The sequence below is a fragment of the Pygoscelis adeliae genome, unplaced genomic scaffold, assembly GCF_000699105.1.
Source record: "Pygoscelis adeliae isolate BGI_AS28 unplaced genomic scaffold, ASM69910v1 Scaffold187, whole genome shotgun sequence".
Classification (NCBI taxonomy): Eukaryota; Metazoa; Chordata; class Aves; order Sphenisciformes; family Spheniscidae; genus Pygoscelis; species Pygoscelis adeliae.
The window spans coordinates 527056-547422 of record NW_008825103.1 but is presented as its reverse complement, the minus strand read 5'-3'; the positions used below and the strand labels follow the sequence as shown (position 1 = coordinate 547422).

The following is a 20367-nucleotide window of genomic DNA, read 5'->3' as shown; positions in this document are numbered from 1 at the left end:
AGCCGGTGGGGCTGCGGCAGGCCGGCCCTGGGCGCCGCTGCGGGGGGCATGGAGGCACCCCCCGTCCGCAGAGAGGTACCGGGCGGGGGGCCCTGTCAGTCAGGCCTCCCCTGAGGGGGCTGCGGTGGCCCGGGCCGTGCTGTGGCGATAACCGCCTTTCCCCTCCCGTTATCCCCCCTGTGGTTTTGCAGGTGTGAATCCCCCGGAGGACAGCGCGCCTGCTCTGCTTGGCCCCGCAAGGCGAGCGGCCCCGGGTCCCCCTCGCCGGGCTGCGGGAGGAACAAGGAGGGGGTTTGGGACCTTAAAAATAGCATCGCCCCCATCACCAGGCAGCTGCCGCCTCCTGCTAAAAGAAGAAGTTTTTCGACTCGCGTCGGGAGCAGGGTGGCTCTGGCCCTGGATCGGGCACCAGTGGCGGTGGCGGCGGCAGCGGTGGCCCGGGCAGCGGGTACATCGGCAGGGTCTTCAGCATCGGCCGGTACCAGGTGACGGTGGACGAGGTGCTGGCGGAAGGTAAGACCCCAGTGCCTTTTGCAGAGCGCTCTGCCTTTGCTTCTTTTCCCTCCCCCTTTCCCTCACAAAGCTGGAAAGGGAGGCTTTGGCCTTTCCCGTGCACTCCGCCTTCCCCTCTATCCCCTAATATTTCATTGTCCTTGACAGACTTGCAATCCAATGGCATCTGCAAGCTGACATTGCTGGTCTTCCCATGTGTAAACCCAGGGCGGGTTTGCTGGGTTTGGTTTGGTTTTGGTTTTTTTTTAAATGCTTTAGAAATTGAGGGGATTTCAGGAGTTAATTGTTTCCCACCTACCCTAAACTGGGAGTTTAAAAAAAAAAACCAAAACAAAACAAAAATTGCCAAATGTTTTGGTGCAGAACAAGGTGCTGTAAATAAAGAAAGCAGTGGTCTTCTCTCTAACTTTCTTCAGACAGTTGCCTCTTTTCCTACCTTAAGCGGAGAGGAATAAAACACAGGAGTAAATTCCTTGTAGATATGTCATGTGCACAGGTAGGCTGAGTAGAGCTCGCTGTGGTCTGGGATGAGGGATTTCTGTTTGTGTGGGGTTTCTGCAGGGGAAGCGGTAGTCCCAATTGCATTTTTCTTCAAAATAAAGTAGTTAAAAAACTAAAAATGAACAGTAGGGGTTATAAAACTCTAAGTGTACAGTCCTTGCGGTGCAGCAAGCTACTGGTGGTATTTTTTTTAATTGTAACCAGCACTACTGCCTTAACTATCATTTTACATTTCATTTGTTTGGGCTATAAGGAACCTTATGAATGGCTCTGGCTGGTAACCTTAGCCTCGACCTTCAGAGAGATGTTGGCCTCCTTAGACCTGCTCCTGGTCTGTCTCCTGCGCAGCATCCTTTGCGATTTCAGTCAAAACAGTAATTGCGAAGGAGAGTGTAGCTGCTGTATGAGAGCTGAGTGGGAGGACCTGTGTTGGCTTTTACAGAAAGAACCCTAAAATGGAAAAGGGACTCTGTGTGTGCTGTGGTTTGTAAAAAGTCACCGCAGTGTACGAGAAAATAGATCTGTGACCATCTTTCAGACATCGTTTCTGATAATGTTCTGCTGCATGCTGAGCTGAGAGGAGCACCAAAAACAGTTCTTCAACTAGTAACTATAGTGATTTTTTTTTCTTTTTTTTGGACTTGAAATTTACAATATAGGTTTGCCTTGGCTGATATTTCCAAGGTCCTTTTGGACCTAGGAGCTTAAGAACTATATGAGCTAAACCTGAGAAGCTGTCACAGTCTTTTTTTAATGCAAGCTGGCCTCATCCTGGTAACATGGGAAAACAAGCTTTTTTTGCTGGTGAATAATCTGTTGGCAGGTTCTGTCCCGGTGCTGACAGCACCAGGAAGCGAGCCTGTGTGTCACTGGGCTCCCTTCTGCTCGGCAGGCCTAAGCTACAGCCACCAAAGGTGTGAGGTGGTAGCACAGATTGCGCGGGAGAAGTGCCTCCCCTCTGTACCTTGCTGTCCTGCAGGAACTGCTGCTTGTGAGGGCTTTTCCCCTGTGACTCCTGGTTTCTTGGCTGGCCTCTGGGATGGAGCATGGCCTAGGGTTGGCTGCAACTCTTAGATCTGCACACACAGGCCAAGCGAGGTGCAGCAGGCCTGTAAAATAGGTGCTATGTTCTCTTCCTGACCATGCTATAAGGCAAAGGAGGTTCTTTTGGTGAAATGTGCTACGCAGGTATTTTCCTCACAGTTAGACTCCTGGTGCGGGCAGTCCAAAATCCCTCTGCGTGGTGAGTGAAGTCTCCAAGAGGACAAGAGCAAGGTGGCTTGTAGGTCTGCAGGTTGTCGCCTTTTGATGGGAACAGACGGGTGAAAATGCCATTTTGTTTATAGGAAAGGTAGGTCATCTGGGGAGTCAACATGGGTCAGAAGTGCTGCAGCTTTGCATACTTCTGGCCTTCTGGTGTAGCTGCGTGTGCTCCCCAAGTGCTGGTAAAACAGCATTTTTTTCACTGACTCAGCTGGAGACCTGGGGAGCTCTCGGCAACCTGGTCCCTGCACTACTGACGTCTGATTCCTCGGCTGGAAAACTTTTTTGTATCTGCAGTGAATTTTGGTTGTTCAGCAGCATTGAAAAGGCAACTTGTGAAGTCTTGGCTATTTCTGCCAAAAGGAAAAGTCCCCTGGGAAGCATTTTGTAGGAGGGGTATCCTGTCTGGGAAAGAAACATCTCTCATCCCCGTTGCTTTAGAAGGGAGAGGAGAGGCCTGTGTTTTGGCGCAGCATGTGAAGCCTAGAAAATAAATGAGATGTAAAAGTGGCTTAAAAGAAAGAGGCTCTGAAATGATGATGGATGGTGGGGGGGAGACTTGAGTTGCAAGCCAGAGGAACTGGTTGAACCAGAACTTTTGGAATCAAAGTGTTGGGATTTACCTCTATCTGTCAAAGCTGTGACTGGTCACCCTCAATTCTGCTGAGCAACCCTGCTGAAGATGACTGCTCCCTGGCTCAGGATGGGAGTCCTTAATGCAGACACTGTGAAGCGTGCCAGATGGCAGATATCTCCACGTGCTCTCAGTCTCTTGCGTAGATCCCCCAAAATATCTGCTGCAGTTAGGTACACCCTTCACCCCCTTAAAATAGTTGTGTCTGGATACCCGCTTTCCTGGGTGGGGGGAACATTCCTTCCTTTTGGAAGGAAGTAGTTGGGAATAATGTGGAAGGAACTTGAATGGTTGTTTGTCTGTGGTGTTATAATACCAGTGAATCAGTATTTTTTTTTACAAACAGTATATTGCAATAGGTGATTCTTAGTTGAGTCTTTGTATTTGTCTTGCTCTAATCCACATAATAGCGCGAATAATCTCTTGAAAAATTCCCCTCAAAGTTTACATGAGGATTAACTGCTGTGGGAGGTCAGCACTGCTGGCCTTGGAGTTCTGCAAGGCCAGGAGGGTTAAAGTCAGCGGCATCAGCATAGTGCTCCAGTATGGGTTGAGGGGGGTTGTTACTGACTTTAAGGTGGCTGGTGTTTCACAGAGCTGAGGTGAATGCCCAGGAGGCATTTGAGTGTGTGGGTGAGTCAGGCTACTATCTTACTGTTTTGTTTATGAAAAGAAACCAAAACTGTGTGATCAAATTGGATGCTGCTTTTTGTTTCTGTCTGTGTGTAGGTAGGGGGGGGGGGAAAAACCCCAGCAACCCACTCCAAAAACCCACACTGGAGCTATAAGGAGGACGGTGCCTCTGTAATGAGGACCAGAGCAGCAGAAACATTTAGAAGGATGTTGCCAGAAATCAGAAATTTGCTAAGGAGTTTGAGGGATGTGCATGCGTGGCAGAGTACCACAAGCCACACGTACCTCTCGAGCTAAAACAAACAAGGTGGGGATTGCCCCAGTGTCCAGTTTTCAGGGGGCTATGTTTTGTGTTACTCTGTGTACCTGCAAGATTGTAAGAGAGTGCTGAATTGATCCAAGGTACGTAAGCGTTGATGGGTGCGTGTTCGAGCTAGGATTTTGTTAGTCTTGGTCTGCTTCTAGCAAAAGATACAGGCTGTGTTTCTTCAGGTCTGTGAAAAGTCACTTTTTCAATTAGTAATATCTCTGTGTTTTTTTTTCCCCCTTAAAATGTGTAAGTTGAGGGATTCAGGTTTAATAATTGTCAGGTATTTCACTGAAATTTTTTCAGATACATGCCTCTGTGTGTGCTGCTAGCTAAAGTATATTTCAAAGCATTTAATGGTAGACATTATAAACCAATGTGAAATCAGCTTAAATTTGCCAGCTATATTTTTTATTCCGTTTTGAAAAAAACGGACATTGTGAGAAGGTTTCGTCATGGTTTTCTTTAGCAGACCTGCAGGCCAATGTGTGCATGAAGAGCTTGGTAAGGCTGTGAATGCACAACCTGTGCCCAATGGGGGAAGGTGGCCCCCCTGAGCTGCCTAAAGCTGTGGTTGGGCTAAATGCAGAGGACTTCTGCTGACCCCTGCCTGGCTTACCCCCAGCGCTCCCTTTCCCTGGAGCGTGCAGCACTGTAACCTGAAGTCGCTATAATCCATTATAATTATACGTGAGCTTCTTCTGAAATGACTTCTCTTCAAAACAAACCCCATCCGAGGTAAATTTTGCAGATTTACATGATCCTCAACCCAATTCCAGTGTGCTTGGGTTCAAGACATCACTTTGAAGTGTATTTTGTCAGTTACTGCCTTCTAGCTGCTGTTAATCAGCTGACCAGTGACATTTGGATTAGGTATTAAACTATTTCTCCTCTTGGAATGGGACATGTGATTTTAATTTTTTTTCCCCCCATTGCTTTTCCTATGTACCTTGTGAGGCAGGGCATGTACACTGCACTCTGTGCTGCTAGGTAGGATATTGGCTCCTTCATGTTTTAGCAGTCTGGTTTTTTTGAGTCTACAAGCCAGGCAAACAGGTGAAGAATCCCAAGTGAATTATTGGGTAAATGTCAAGGTATCCCAAGTGCTTTGGTGCTTTTAGCAGCACAGATTTTGCTGGGGCAGAGCGTGTGCCGTGTCCCTAGGCGTAATCAGGAAGGAAAGGAAGGTGTGAGTGGATTTAACTGTGTAAGAAGTTGTGTAGCCCAGAGACTCGCATTATCTAGCCTCACTTGTAAGTTTTATGCAACATGCCAGAGAATGGGTCTGGGATTGTACACGGGAGTGGCTAGTTTCTTACGTAACAGCTATATTAGCCGAAAGCATATTTAATGGCAGTGTTAGCCCAGTGCAGTCGTGGGAGGTTGAGTTTTCTGCAGTCCTCCCAGGAAAGAGCCTTCCATGTTAGAACAAAATAGTTTCTAATTCAAGCAGTCCTGCAACGGCCTTATGAAGCTGTCAATGACTTAGTAGAAGAAACCTTAGTTTTGGGATTCTGGCCAGGGAGAAAACAGGGTTTAACTATCCAACGCGAGTCTTGCAGAAGTGTTCTAGTAGTTATACATGAACAGGTTACTAACCTCTGGTTGCGACACTAGCAATGACATTTTGGATCTAAGGAGAACATGTACTGCCATAATGTTTTTATTGTGTCGTGGGCCTTCTCCCCTTTGTAGAGGAGCTTGTCAGCAGTTGAAGAGAGCAGGTGGTAAGTTATAAATGTGTTGAAAACAAGCTGGAATCCATTTTGGGTTTAGCACTTGCTGCCTTCCAGGCTCACCCACCTGCATTAATCATGGCTAATAAGGGGTCAGAACTGACTAGATGCTGCACACTTGCATTGAGACTGGAAGCTGCTCCCTTTGAAGGTGACTTTTTCCAGTGAAAATAGTGGTTTGGACAGACTGAGGCTGTGCCCGTTGGAACAGCAGCTTGCCAGCTGCAGGACTTGCTGCTGCTCTTCTGGAAAGTCACAACCAATTTGCCTTCATTTGTACTAAGTAAGTGTTTACTAGTGTTTCACATGTGGAAGGAGACAGGAAGTCTCTGAGGAGAAACATGCCATAAGCAAACTCGGTTTACAGAGGAGTTCTCTTTTGATAATGAGAGGTAACTGAATAAATAAGTTTCCCAGGAAAAGATGCCGCCTTTCTTGGATGGGGGAGAGCGCAGTGTGTCCTTGTGGCGGTGTCGTTTTGGAAACCTACCTCCTCAAATCAGATACTGGCTGCTGTACTTTTTTGAATGTAGGAACAATACTGACGGTGATTTACAAGCACAAGGAAAAGATTTGGAAAGGCTTAAGTGAAACACAGTTGCAAGGTAATTCTCTCTCATTTGTGGCTTTTTATTATTATGGAAACTTTCCTTTTCTCCTTTTGTGGGAGGTCCAGGAATTGCCACTAAATGAATTGAAGGTTATTGTCAGCTGCCTACAGTATGATGCAGTAGAATGAAAGCAGAGGAGAGCTGCTGCAGCTCCTCTAACGTGAGGTGCTCTCGCTACCCTGTTGCCAGAGTATCTGAGCCCTGGCACAATCTATGAAAATGTCCTTCCATTCCTTTCAGGGCTGCTGGGAAATAATATACTGAGATATGAAGGTGAAGCAATGCAGAGTATGTGTGGCCAAGTCAGGAATTGATCTCTGGCCTTCCAGATTGAGTGCTTTAATTGCAGTCTGTGTTTTCTCTCAAATGCTGCCTCTGTGTGTTTTAAATGGGCGTGCTCTTGGCACACATGTGATTTGGGCATAAATTTACGCTTGCTCTGTGGCAGAACCCATGCTGACATCAGGACCCCGGGCCATGTGTCACAGGATTGGATTAAAGACTTTTTTGGAACAAGATGCTCATAGCATCTGGTTTGCTTCATGATTTTGCAGAAACAAATTACGTACCGGTGACAGATGATCTCATAGATTAAAAATAAAAAAAGCCATCAGCAGCTGAGTTCCCCAAGCAGAGACTTTGCGTGCATGTACATCCACCCCACAACTGAGCTGGAAGCTAGCTGGTGCTGTGATGAGGACAGGTAGATCTGATCTTCATTCATTCACTGTCAGGAACATGCTGCTTTTACTTCCTGTTTGGCGTTTGTAGGGCTGTAATAGGGAGGTGACCCCAAAATGTGCCTGTGTGAACTTAAAGCAATCTGGCATGCTGTTCTCGAGGGTGAGAGAGTAAAATACATGGTCTTCTGAAGCTATCTAAATGCACAGCTGTTATTCAGACGAACTCTTAGCTTGTATCTCCTTTACTTCTGTAAGCTAAATGATGCTTGCAAGCTTGACGTGTGCTTTTGCTGCACAACTCTAATGGCAGCAGTAAAATAAACTCGGAGCTTGTCTCGTAAAGAGGTGCGGAATGCTCCATGAGAAGCATGATGTGGCCTGGTTCATGCAGGCTTTCCCTGAACATCAGTTTCCGTTCAAAGCACCACAGCAAGCAAGATGGATCCTTGGTTTGATGTGGTATACCTGTTTTTGTGACTTTACCACTATCCTGAATTGTGCGTGGAAACTAGTCAGATGTTGCGGGAGTGAGAGGGATGTAAAACTCAGACTTTCAGTGTTTTAAAATACTTAAAATGAACACAAATAATTAGTGCCGATGTGAGAGGAGCACAGAAGTGCAGACCTATTGCTTTATGTGCCTTCTCTGCGCGACCTATCTGCTAAGTCAGTAATACTTTAGTTACCTGTCATGAGCCTCTGAAGGATTAATTGCTTCTGACTTGTGAAGTGCTTCTCAAATAAAGACCTTCTCTCTAGTGTTTAGCTGCTGCTTCGGAGGAGTGAGCTGGATCGATAGGAAATTCCCGCCTTATGACTGCAGTGTGTTCACGTGAAGATATTTGTGGCTGCTGTTGACCCTTGGGCTCTGGGCTACTAACTCTCTTCATGACCTTTGGCAAGAAGTATCTAATGCCAGAGGATATGCAAATGGTTGGTGGCATGAAAGATATGGTGAAATTCTTAAAGAAAATATCCTTTTAAATTAGGAGAAGGATCTGTGAAAGCACGTGTGTGCATGCATATACTCGTGCGCTGACACACCTGCCTTTCTTTTTCAGTCGGATATTGTAGCACCTCTCGTTAGGCCGGCATGTGCGTGGTGTGCAGAGAGTAGATGAATAACAAGGAATAGCCAGCCCTCTGGGATTCAGCACAAATAGGCAGGAGATGTTGGCTGGAGGGAAGAAGCAGTGCTGTGTCTCTTTGGGGAGAGAGTTGGGGTAAGGGCAGGAGATAAGCAAGGATGGCTCAGTGGCTGGGATGGAAAGGTTCTGTCTTCGTAGGATCCCTGTTGCTTTGACTAGAGTTCTGCAAATGTCCCATTAGGCCACTTACGCACTTGAGAGGTACCTGCTCAACTCATCCGACATCTCTGTGCCTTAGTTCGCCCTTGCAGTGCAGGTAGTGTCAGCAGGATGCTCGTAACCGTGTTGGGCAGCAGGTGATGTGGACGCTAGCTGATGTGCACTGAATATTCCCTGGGAATTTCAGCAAGTGCTGCTTGCAAAGTTAAGTGTGTTCTGACTTAAGCTCTTTGGTGGCTGCGTATTCATTACAGCCCTTTTACAAGTCACTGAATGTAAGATGACAGAAGAAGCCAGCCCCAGTTGTCAACTGGTAAGATCCTGCTGGTTCTTATGTTCTTTTTTTTTTTATTGATTATGTTTGTAAGGAAATAAAAATGCATTGCAGAGCACTGATGGGTGGATTGTGGAGTGACAAAGGATGAAGGAGGGACAGTAGGGCAGTGAGAAAGGGAAGGGGCAGTACAGACTTGGGTCAGACTCGGTCCTGGGGTGCCTTGAGTGCATATTTCTGGCAAGAAAAATTCTGCTGAAAGTCGGAGCCTTTCTTTTGGCCTTTACCTGTTGCTTTTGAGCTAGAAGATGTACTTACAGATACGTGAATATGAGCTTACCCTTCTCTTTCTATACCCAATTACCAGTTGTAGTTTGAACTGTTGCGCTGTCTCTGCTCTTCAGCGAACATAAAGATCCCTGTGTACAAGGTGTCATACACCTTGTGATTCCGTGCATGGTTGTTCCCCTTCCCCTCTCTGTAAAGTAGACAAACAGATGGTGGAGGAAAGGCTTATAAAATTATTTTACAAATGAGAAACTGAAGCCCGTGAAGATGTAGCAATTTGATAAGGGCTATGTAGGAAAGCAATAACAAAGCCTTGTGTTAAATGCAAATGTAACTCCTTGTCTGGTGTTTTAACCACAGTGTTGTTAATATTCATGTCACCATAGTATCGAGGAACTTTTATCATGGACTAGGGCCCTGTGTCACATAATGCAAACACAGAACAAAGAGTGTCCGTACTCCTGGGAGATGCCTGGCTGCCCTTGCCTGTGCCTGCTGAGGCTCAACATATGCGTTTGGTACCAAAATATGCTTGTGTGCTGCCATATTCAGAAAGATGCATTGCTAGGTGCAAGCAGCTGTAATCTTACAGCTGATCATGACATGATAATTAACACACAGTATCTTCTAACGATCTGATGTTATTCAGAGACCACAGGAAACACACAAACTCAGCCTTCCTCACACAGTGTTCAACAGAACACGTGACAGGATTAAACATGTATTGGATTTTTTTAAAATTAAAATGATGCTATTTTTGGAGTGGGACAGATGGTGGTTTTCTACCTTTTGCTTTTGTGTTAAACTTAACAACATAAGAAGCACTTACGTTGTACCTTCGAAGCTTTTTCTGCTACTAAGCAGGCTAGAAATGCATATATTGGTATATTATATGCAAGTTGGGATTCTCAAGCAATTAGGTAGGGTCTTTTGAGCTGATGCATTTTAATATCCCAAATAATTATGGGGCTTGTGAGTAACACTCACAAGACTGCGGGTTCTGGACCCCTGCAACTCTTTCCTGTTTCTGGACATCTGACAAATGAACAGACAGGCATATGCCTATTCGTATCTCTCTCCTTCCTCACCTGTGGATATGTGGAAAAACTTAAAGCCCTGCTTCATGTAGGGGTGATATTTTATTTATTCTTTTTTAACTTCTTTTATTTTTCCCTGTGCTGAATGATGGATACTGTGTGCTCCTGACTGTACCTAGTGGTTTGAATTCCCTGAGGCCTGCCTGGTGGGATAGTAGATACCTCTCTCCATGCTTGGCATGTATGGAGGAGTTGAAAAGTTCATTGCTGTCTTCAGGGTTTGATTAGCATATCCTCTTCTAGAGGAATATTATGTAGCCCTTAAGTTGTGTTTTCCTGTTACTCAGTGAGATGGCACTTCTGTGGCTCAAGAGTATACCTGTAGTTATATGGGAGACCTGAAAAGGTTGAAATTTGGATTCCTGGGTTTAAGCAGAAGAAACTTGTTTGACACAGACCTCCATACACTGTTGTGGAGCTCTTATGGTATCTTGTTAGCTGTAAGCTTGAGCTTTTCCTAAAATGTATGTATTAGGGTTTCTCTTGTGTTTTTCATGCTGCTTTGCTCACTAGGGATGTCTGGGTGCTACCATAGTAATCAAAATTCCTAAATGTCTAACTTGTCTGTTGCCATGAGCTCTTTTTGGATCCTTGCATAACTGCTTCCCAAATGGAATTTGCTGTTACCATAGCACTTAAGGGCTCCAGTAAGCCCACTCTGGCTGGCCCTTGCAAGCGAGTCCAGTTAAAAACCAGTCACAGCCCTGGCCAGCTTAGTCTTGCTGCTTTCTTCTTCCTCCCCATCTCCAACTACAACCTGCTCTCTGCTCAACTAGTTTTGTTTTTTCTCTCCTCTCCCATCGACGTGATTCACCACTTCCTTGCCTTTCCAGTGAAGCTTTTCAGCTGCATGCAGTTGCTGCAGCTTCTTGCTGGCTTTGCAGTTCCAGTCATGTTCCCTCAAAAACAGTCATGCTCTGCAGCATGTTTATGCCATTGCTAATTTCACTCGGAGATGAACGAGGTCTCAGATACTATTAGCAGCTGCTTGGAATAATAGCAGCTGAAATGTGCTTTTTAGAGGGCTGACTGATAACTAAACAAATGATTCTTTCTTTTTTCTTTTTTAAGCTGTGCGTTATTCATTAATTTTTTTTTTTTTAGTCTTACAGTAGAAGTTCAAGGACTAAAATTGTCACAATAGAGAGGGACTGAGTCTGCTTTGCCAAGTAATCTACTTGGAGGCAGTATCTTGCTGCATAGTAATAAAACACTGCTCCATCAGCTTTGGGTTTCCAAGTCTGCCTGTCAGGGAGGAATTGAGTGGATGCACAAGACTGTAAAGTGGAGCACATGCCTAGCAAATCTACCCACGTGAACATCTAAACGTGCTGCCTGCTGTGAAGGCCAGTACAGTTCCATAGCCTTTAGTGAGTTGCTGTTTGTTTTGAAATTGCTGTCACAAATACTGTGAGACTTTAATACCCCTAAATTAAGGTGTCCAGGCTGTGGTCTGACTGTGTTCTTGGAGGATGGGTAGCGTGACATGCTGTTGTTGCCCTTGGACTAGAGCTTTTGAAAAGGGAATGTGGAGTTAACGCACAGGATGAATCTTGCCCGCTGATTATTTTAGACTTCTAATATACTGTTGCATGGCAGAGATTAATTTCCTCCCCCCCACCTTTTCTCCCGTCCTTTCTCTGCTATATTGTGATTTACAGCTTCCTTTTCTGACTTTCTCCATGGAACTGGCTGGGAGTTTGAAGGGGTGTCGTCTAGGGGAGAGGAGTGGCTCTTAAAGATCTGTAATGAGACAGGGTCCTGAAAAATGCAAAGAAATGAAGCTAAACGGCTTTAAATCAGACCTATCAAAATAAACCCCAGAGAAGCGAGGAAGAAGCAGTTAAGCTTTTTCCATGTCATCAATGCAGTGAAAATGCCTGCAACTACATAAATATTTTGTGGCTGTTTGCAGTTGTGAGCATCATAGCTAATAAACTAAATGTTCACCCAAAAAACCCACAACAATCCCTAGCCAACCAGTCTTGCTCTCCTAAAATTAGAAGAGGTAAAGACAGTGCTTCTGTTCTGTGTTGAGTGACGTTTCTGGTTGTATTATTTTGCACAATTTAGGCACTTGTGGCCATGACTGCCACACTAACATGAACTATGACATCCTGCCTATTTAAAAAGCACCTACAAGAGGGTGGAGCCTGTAAATCTAAATCTGTCTTGTCATGGCCTAGATATTGCAGTAATGACACTGAGTGAGGGCCCTATAATTATGTTGGTAATATTGGATAATCACATTAGGATTCCCAGCTGTGTAGGGCTAACTATGTCCCTGCTTTACTCTTGCTGAGAATCTGACCCACGTGCTCTACATGAGCTTGAGCCTTTGTTTTACCTGGGGAGAAGTCCTTTGCTCTGTTAGATATGCTAGATGCTCTATTAAAGTTTGTCTGGTGGTAAAGACTAGAGCTTAAGCAGTGCTACAGCTGGGGTTGTGAGAGCTACTGTTTTCCTGAGTTGGCAGTGAGAGGAGTTTCCAAAAAGCAGGACTTCGCCTGTGCACCTTGGGCTTTTTTGCAGTACTGGATGCAGATCTTTGCCTTAATGGTGTGTGTTGTCGAAGGGATGCACGTGACTCTGGAGATATCTTTGTAGCTGGGTTTTTTTTGTGGTTTTTTTCCTTTTTTTTTTCTTTCCCCCCTCCCACTAAGTCAGTTGTGCAGCAGTTGCATTTTGTATCCGGCACAAAGCTGATGCAGATGCTGGGCTTTCTGTGCCCAGGGAACTTGCTCAGCATGAAGCTGCCTAACAGATTGTTGCTGGCCAGCAATGGAGTCCTCTTCTTTTAAGCCAATAAAACATACAAACTGTATTGCTCATATGTGCAAATTTACTTTGTGGAGACCAAATCCTTTCCAGCTCAAATGTAAGCTGTGTGGAGAATTTCTTACTGCTTAAAATGGTTATAATTGGTGGAAGAGTGCAGAGCCTCACGCCTAAACCCTGAGACCTCAGGAGCTGTAGGACTGCATGTGTAATTCTGTCTGCCACAGGCTGGCTGTGTGAAAACAGAGGATTGAATGTGAGTTTATGACCTGCTCTGCTCAGAACTGGTGTTGATATGGATGTTAACCAGGTGAACTCAGAATCTACCTTGATTTCCCAACACTGCTCTCCTCTGGCAGTAGGACCAAACCTGTGAAGCCCCAGCCTTTGCTAGGAGGAAGCGAGCTGTGTACAGTCCTTGCATGCCCTGCAAGGAGGGAAGGGTGGGTTTGTCCCATCGTGTCTCCATGGGACAAAGGGATTTTTGTGGGGCTGCTGCCCAGCAAAGTTTGAATATTCTTCAAGAGTTTGTCCTGTGCCAGGAGGATGCTATCCTTGGATAACTCGACACACAACCTGTGTCCATGTTCTCGTGTATTTTCTTTAGTTAAAGTAACCCTAGAAATATTTATGCAGTGAGAAACTGAATTGCCTGTAAGTTCAGTTTAACTCAGAGCTCTTGACTTTTTACAGTTGTGTCACTGTTACAATCTTCTTTTGAGTATGGTCACTATTAAATTTCTGACCTTGTTGCAAATATACCTGCTTAGCTAATTTTTTGTCTGCTTAGTATCTCACGTGGGGAGATGCAGGTTTCAGCTGATTCTCCTGATATTTGTGCCTGTTTCAGGTTTCCTGTCTTAAAGCATAAAGGACACCTAGTATTTCATCTACGAGCTATCTTAATGGCCTCAAGTTGCGCCAGGGGAGGTTTAGATTGGATGTGAGGAAAAAATTCTTTACTGAAAGAGTAGTTAAACATTGGAACAGGCTGCCCAGGGAAGGGGTTGAGTCACCATCCCTGGAAGTATTTAAAAGACGGGTAGATGTGGCACTTAGGGACATGGTTTAGTGGGCATGGGGGTGTGGGGTCGACGGTTGGACTCGATGATCTTAGAGGTCTTTTCCAACCTTAATGATTCTACTTTCCCTGCAGTCCTGAAGCTCTGATTCGCTCATACAGCCACTTAAAATGGCCAGAATGTGGATGAAATTTGAGTGATTGTGACCGTTGCTACTTACACAGACAAAGCTCTTTCAGCTGGAGTTAGTGGTTTGCTTTTTTTTTCCTTTGTGCTCAAGATAACTCTTAAATGTTCAGACTATTTAATTGGCGGTTGATGTTTCAAGATCTGATTTGAGAAGTTTCCCAGAGCAGTTCTATCTCCACTCCAGTATGAAGCCTTTTAAAGTGCTGTTTAGGGGCAATGGAAGCAGCTCAAAGGAACAGACTAACCCACAACTGAAAGCTTAGTAAACCAACCAGAATCTACGCTGATTTTTGTTTTGTTTTAATGGTGTTTAACTCCCTGTACAGGTGAATGTGGTGCGGTAAGACAATGAGAGCTGTATCTTTCCTATAGGAAATGAACATGGGGAACTTCCCAGGGACTGCTCCAGTGTATGAAAGGAAGCGTGGTGCTTTGTTTTCTGCTGTCTCATTTGCTTCATAGCTCTTAGGCCTGTGTGGACTATAAGGACTTGTATCTCTGTTTTAGAGCCCTTGAGCTGAAGGAGAACCCCTGCAATACTGTGCAGAGACCCGACTTTCTACCCTGCAGAGACCAATGGTTTGTATTCGTGACATGTAGAGTTCATCTTAATAGCTTGCTCCAAATACTACTCTAGGAGATGCTGGGAGCAGGCCTTTTAGATTGAAGCAGTCCCTTAAACTTGGCACTGTTATGCTTTAGCATAAGTCAGGTGACTTAAAAAAAATAAAACAAAAAGTGACTAAGTAAAGCTTGTTTCCTTTGAGGTAGAAAATCTCGGCTGAGAGTAGACCTGTTTAGTTTAGCATTATTATCTGCTTTTCTCAGCTGGAGAGCCTGTTGGCAGGGGATAAGGGTTTTTGTTTTGTTCTTGTTCAGAACTGGACTCTTTGGTTTATAACAAACGTGTGCTGCTTGGAGTTAGAGGAACTTGGGTGTAGTAAGACCAGGAGATCCATATTCAGGCCTTTCTGGTTCTGCAGGGACTACTACTTGTTCTGTTGTCTGCACAGTGTGTCCTGTGTTTCACCTCTTCGTTCTCATTGCCACCTTCAGAAAGTCATTCAAGTAGCACTTATAGCTGTGGGTTTCTGTGTATGAGCCTGTTCTGTTTCAGCTGGTGGCTGAGCACACCCTGTCACTACTTTGTGGTTGAGCTTGCAAGATGTTGACACAGCTTAGCTTAGGTAAAGAAAATCCTAATTTTATAGCCTGGATCGTGGGAAACAAACACTGATTATGTCCACATACTCCTGAGACGTGATGCAAGCCTGTGCCTCTAGGATAGGCTATGTGTTTTCTGTGCGTGCAACTTGAGGGTGAATAATCTTTGCTTATATGGATATAAAATAACATGTAAATAGTCTAATGTAACCAGGGGATTATGGAAATGGGTGGGAGAGTGAGTCACAGGCATTAATTAAATCCCAAACCCCAAGTGTCATGATGAACGACACTCCAACATGTAGTAATAAAACAACAAAATACAAACACAAAGGAGAACATTAATACAAACACCACTGCTTCAGGTCTTTTTAGTCTTTTTGTGCTGGTAATCTGGAAAAGACACTCTGGATAGCATACCTCCAGCTGTGCAGGAGGTTGTGGAGAAAAGACTGGCAGCTTGTTGATGACTGTGGCATGTAGGGTAAGAATCTGGGGTTGAAATCAAGTCAATGGAGGGTTCGGTGAGACTTCCTGATGGTGAGGGTAACACCACCCCAGGAATAAACTGCTGAAGAGCATGTGGAGAATGTGTAAGTAGGGTAGTTGAAGAACAGGTTAGACAGATGTGTCAGGAGCGACTACGGGCATAGTCAGTCCTGACTATAAGTGAGAGGCCGAGTCAGGTGAAGTCTCAATGCCAGACAGTGAATCGGTGACATAGGGCCACGCTTTTTCAGTGAGACAGTCCTGTGTTGCTTACCAACATCCTACTGCAATTTGGAGAGGGTGAAATGAGGCTGGAGAAAGCCTCCCTCTGTCTGTTAATCTTGTCATCCTCGACCTACCTGCATTTGACCCCACTGGGGCAAGAATAAAATCCTCTTTTTTTTTTATGCAGATTTTGTATGTTAGTCGTAAAGCTGTAAAACCACTGGAGGGAGAGAGAAGTTTGAAGGCCCAAAGCGCTCACCTTTTTGGATGCTGCTTAGGTGGAGATGACCATGAAAAAGGAAGAAAATACTGGAGGCCATGCTAGTGATCCTGCAGTTATCTGTTTAACTGCAGTGAGTCTGGTGTCTTTGCTCAGGGAAAACTGAAGTGCCCCTTTGCCTGCAGGCTTTATAGTAGCAGACTACCTCCTACTGCCTTCTAAAAAAGCAGAGGGTGTAGGAAATGCTGTTTGACTGCATCAGTGATTAATCTTTCACCAGACCGAAGCAAACTTGTGAGTAACAGATCCAATGTTCGCTTTTAAGACTGGGTTCTTGGCACCAGTCAGGGCCCTTTGTGATACCTGGCAGTACTGGGAAACCTCTAAAAATGTTTCTTCCTGTTGTTAATATGTTGTACCATACCCAAAATGTAATGAGAGGGGTTTCTGGGTGAACCTTCAGTCCCATCCTGTTAGGATGACTTGCTACTGTCTCTTACTATGAGATGCTGCGGTTTGAGGGGTCTTTTCTGGACTTTCCCTTGTTGGACACACGAAGGTGCCCTTCCAGCACAGATTTGCTTTCTGGAGGCAGCCTGCAGAGCTCATGTCTGCAAAGCAGAGCTCAGGGACAGTGAGCAGTGTAAGCAGGGCCTTTGCTTCGTACTGCTGCTATGAGTAGTACGTTGTCACACTGACCCATGTGTTCTTTGGTCAGCTTCTTAATTTTTTGCCTTTTTTTGTTAATTGCAGACTTTCCTACGCTAGTAGCATCCTCTTTAAGACCATGACTTAAAGAACAGAGGATTTGTTTGCAAATTCCTTGTGTTTCTGACAATCTCCATCTCTAGGAAGTGGGAGCAGAGATAATGTTCCAGGTTGAACTCAGTAAATCATAGATTGTACCGGTGTCATCTTTACTTTCTTTGATATAGCTGTGATCTTGGATGTTAGAGCCCTAACACAGTGTCTGCCGCATTACTGTGGCTTCTTAATTAAACCTCGAACCACTTTAAAAACAAATCTTGAGGGAGGAGTTGTGTTTTTCTTTAAAGGTGTTAATGCTGACATCTCTGCCTAACTTTAAGGGTGTTGTAGATGCTTCATAAAGCAGAAAAAACAATGTGCAATGATTCTGACTGTTCCAATTCCTTGTTATGTATCAAAGCGGAACACTTCACAGTACAAATCCCAGTTTATGGGCGCATTTGGTAATAAAAAGGGGTAATATTGGAACAGAAAACTTATTTTGGAGTGAAATATCCTGCCCTGGAAACAAAGAGCTCAGAAGTGATGGAGAAGTTGCATCAAAAGGGGAAAAATGGGATTTGAAATCGTACGTTTTTTAGCAGGTATGCTGCAGTAATACCCTCCTTGCTGGGCAATGGAAGAATGGAATAAAAGATAGCAGAAAGAATTTATTAGTGCAGATTAATACTGACAAAACTATAATCCTAATGCCCATCATAGTTGACCAGTGGAACTATAATTAAAATAAAAAGCCCATATAAGAATTAACCAGCAAATACTTGGCTGTGCAGAGGGTAACACAAGATCATCACACATGAGACATGATCAGTAAGGGACTGTTGCCCTTTGCTTTCCTTCCTGTTATCGCCGTGTTCTTGGGATGGAGCGTGGTGCTTTTTAAAGGAGCTGCTGAGTGAGTGTCCTCCTGACAGTGAGACTTGTGTTGTGGTGCACGGTAACGCTTTCTAGCAGTAATGAGAAACTTTTTCTGAAGGTCTCTGCAGCTCAGCGGCCCCACTGTGGTCTGAGGAGAGACTCCCAGGGCACCTTGGTGTTTTTTTCCCTGTTCTACAGATGAGTCACTTGTCCATCTTCATACTTAGTTTATAGGTGGGGACAACTGAGACTGGATTATTCTTCCACCCTTGTTGAAAACTGGCACTCAGAGCTGCCGGAGAGATGCACTGGCACATCTGAGTGCTTTTCCCTGATGCGCTAGCAGAGCTTGATGCTAACATTAGCTGAACTTTGACGTTGTCTAAAATAATTACAGATGACTGTATTGCTTAACTTTGCCCAAAGTGTTTTCCTTGGCCTTTTTTCTCTGTGGTGAAGGGTAAGTGATTCCAAAGTTGAGGTTTGCTGAAGCCATCTCTGTCCCTGGAAAACGTGCCCCAGTATTTTGGTGCTTTTGATCAAGAATGACTATTGTGTATACACAACTAGGGAAAAACTTGGTGTTTTTTGTTAAATGGCTGCATGTTATGCCAGCTAGAGAGAGGTGTCAGAGGTGCAGGATGGCTTTCTCGATACAGCAGCAGAGAGAAAATGGTTCTGGTGTTGCCAGGTGATGATGTCCAGTGATGGGTAATGTGCAGTGTCTGTGTGTCAGCTGGTTGTGGCTACGACCATGGGGAAAATAAGTGCCAGGAAAAAAGCTTCAGGAACGGTGAGCTGCAAACGCCCTGTGCAAGGGAGTTGGTACGGTTTTCCTGTGACTGGATTACAGCATCCTGACTTAGCGGTGAAAAAAATTAAAAAAAATTGAGTGAGCCTGCCCCTTGTACTTAGGAAAGTAACTGCTAAGGAAGTTCTTCTGGCTTGTGAGATAAGGCAAAATATGACATAATTCTTGATGGATAAGAATCGATAAGTATTCGGACTGTGCAAATGAGGAGTGGCTTTGTGCCTGGTTCAGCAAAGCACTTAATTTTAAGTGCCTGCTAGCACAACCGGAGCTTAAAATGCCTTGCTGGCTGTCCCTGGAGGCTAAATATTCCTAGGGAAGTTGCTGGGGACATCTGAAAAGCACTTGGCTGTCCCCTCAGCTTCAGTACTAAAGCACGGTGGGCTGTCTTGCATGCAGAGCTTGGAGGTGGATGAGATAGGGCTAAACCACAGAAAGCTGGAAACAATTCAGTAGAAAACCACATGCGTTGTTTGTCCATCTCAGAAAAGAATTTCACCCCTGAAGAACAAAGTTTTTAGTGGCATCCAGAACGTTTATCAAGGAACTATGGTAATTCCAGATATTGTTGATTTGTTTGTGGAAGGGTGATGGAGAAAATCCAAAACGAAGCAGTGATTTTGTTTTTAATTTTTTTTTTTAAAGTGGGAATTGATGATTTGATAGTTGGCTTTTTCAAGCCCAATGATTTGACTAACTTAACTGAAAAGAGGGGTGATACCTCCTCCTCAAACCTAGTGGCTTTTGGGTTATCCAACATAGCCGTGGAAAAAAATGGGGGATGTGATCTAAGACAAAACTTGAAAATGTTTGTGGAGGGAAGGCACATCCACGCGATGGAGATGTTTTTGTAACTGTTATTGCAGAGCTCAAACATGCAGCTGGGAGATCATCATGCTACATGTCTCATTTGCTCCTGTGCAAACAGCATTTAATGTCTCTGGGAGGTACTTTCAGCGTGGATTTTATAAGGAGGTGTTCTGCCTAATTGTGTTTGGATGAAGCTATTTCTATTTTCTTAGCGTACCTGCTGTCTCTTGCAGAGGGTGGTGGACTGGCATAGCAGGATAACACAGAAAATGCAGTGTGTTTTGGGAACACTAACGGCTTGTGAAAAGGCCTTTGGTCCTACAGATCCCGTGAAATCTAACCTGTTTTACTTTGTGTGTACAGGGCAGAGTCCAGCCAGTCCTCTTCTGGACTATGATTAACTCAGGTGAAGTGGTCTGTTGAGTTGGTGCTTCAGACACTGTCTGGCTACGGTTGAACTTGCTTTATTTTGGCTCAGCATGAACAAATCAGGCCTGTTGTGGGGACCTGTTGTCTGGCAGGCACAAAACCTGCCTGCAGTAATACCTTTGTTTTCTTTTCTGCTGTTCAAATGTTATCTGATAGGGTGCGTTTGAAGATCTGGAGATCTTAAATGCAGCTCAAACAGCTGAGTAAGCGATTGTGTGTGAAGATACAGTAATCGTGTTGGTGGGAAGGGGGTTCTCAGGACAAGCTATTTCTGATGGTTTCCCCACCATCACCGCCAACGGTGCCGTCCCAGAAGGACAAGGTGGGCCTAGGCTGTGCTGGAGGGCAGTTGTGTCCATCCGAGGGGGAGGTGTGCAATGTTCAGTGTACGGTTTGTCTGCTGTAGCAGCACTTACGGAGCTTGGCTAATTTATATGTTCACCAGTGAAAGGCAGCTCTGGAAAAGCTTATCACAAAAGGGTGATGGAAGGAGCAACCCATTTCTCTGTAAACTTCCTCACCATAGTGTTAGTTAGGGCAACCGGCTTGGAAGCAGCATCCTGTGCTTGTTTGTAGATCGGCATTGCTGGCTGCCTGTGACTTGCAAGAGGATTCCAGGCTTGCAATACACGTGAATCACTTGAATGCAGCAGAGTGCTATCTTCTTACCTCGCTCCGCTCTTGCGAGGAGCTAAGAGAGGGGATCACGCACAGCTTTGTGTGGCTGGTTTTACCTAGTTTAGAAGTGCTTGCCTGG

The 20367-nt window shown here is 44.9% G+C and overlaps 1 protein-coding gene across 1 annotated transcript in view; it reads left to right on the top strand.

Annotated features, from left to right (window-relative positions):
* Positions 1 to 373: 373 nt before the first annotated feature.
* AAK1 (AP2 associated kinase 1) overlaps positions 374 to 20367 on the top strand; it is a 73785-nt gene continuing 53791 nt past the window's right edge. Inside the window, exon 1 of the mRNA XM_009327196.1 lies at positions 374 to 513. The gene's annotated coding sequence lies outside the window, so the exon portion shown is untranslated. The remainder of the gene's footprint in view (positions 514 to 20367) is intronic.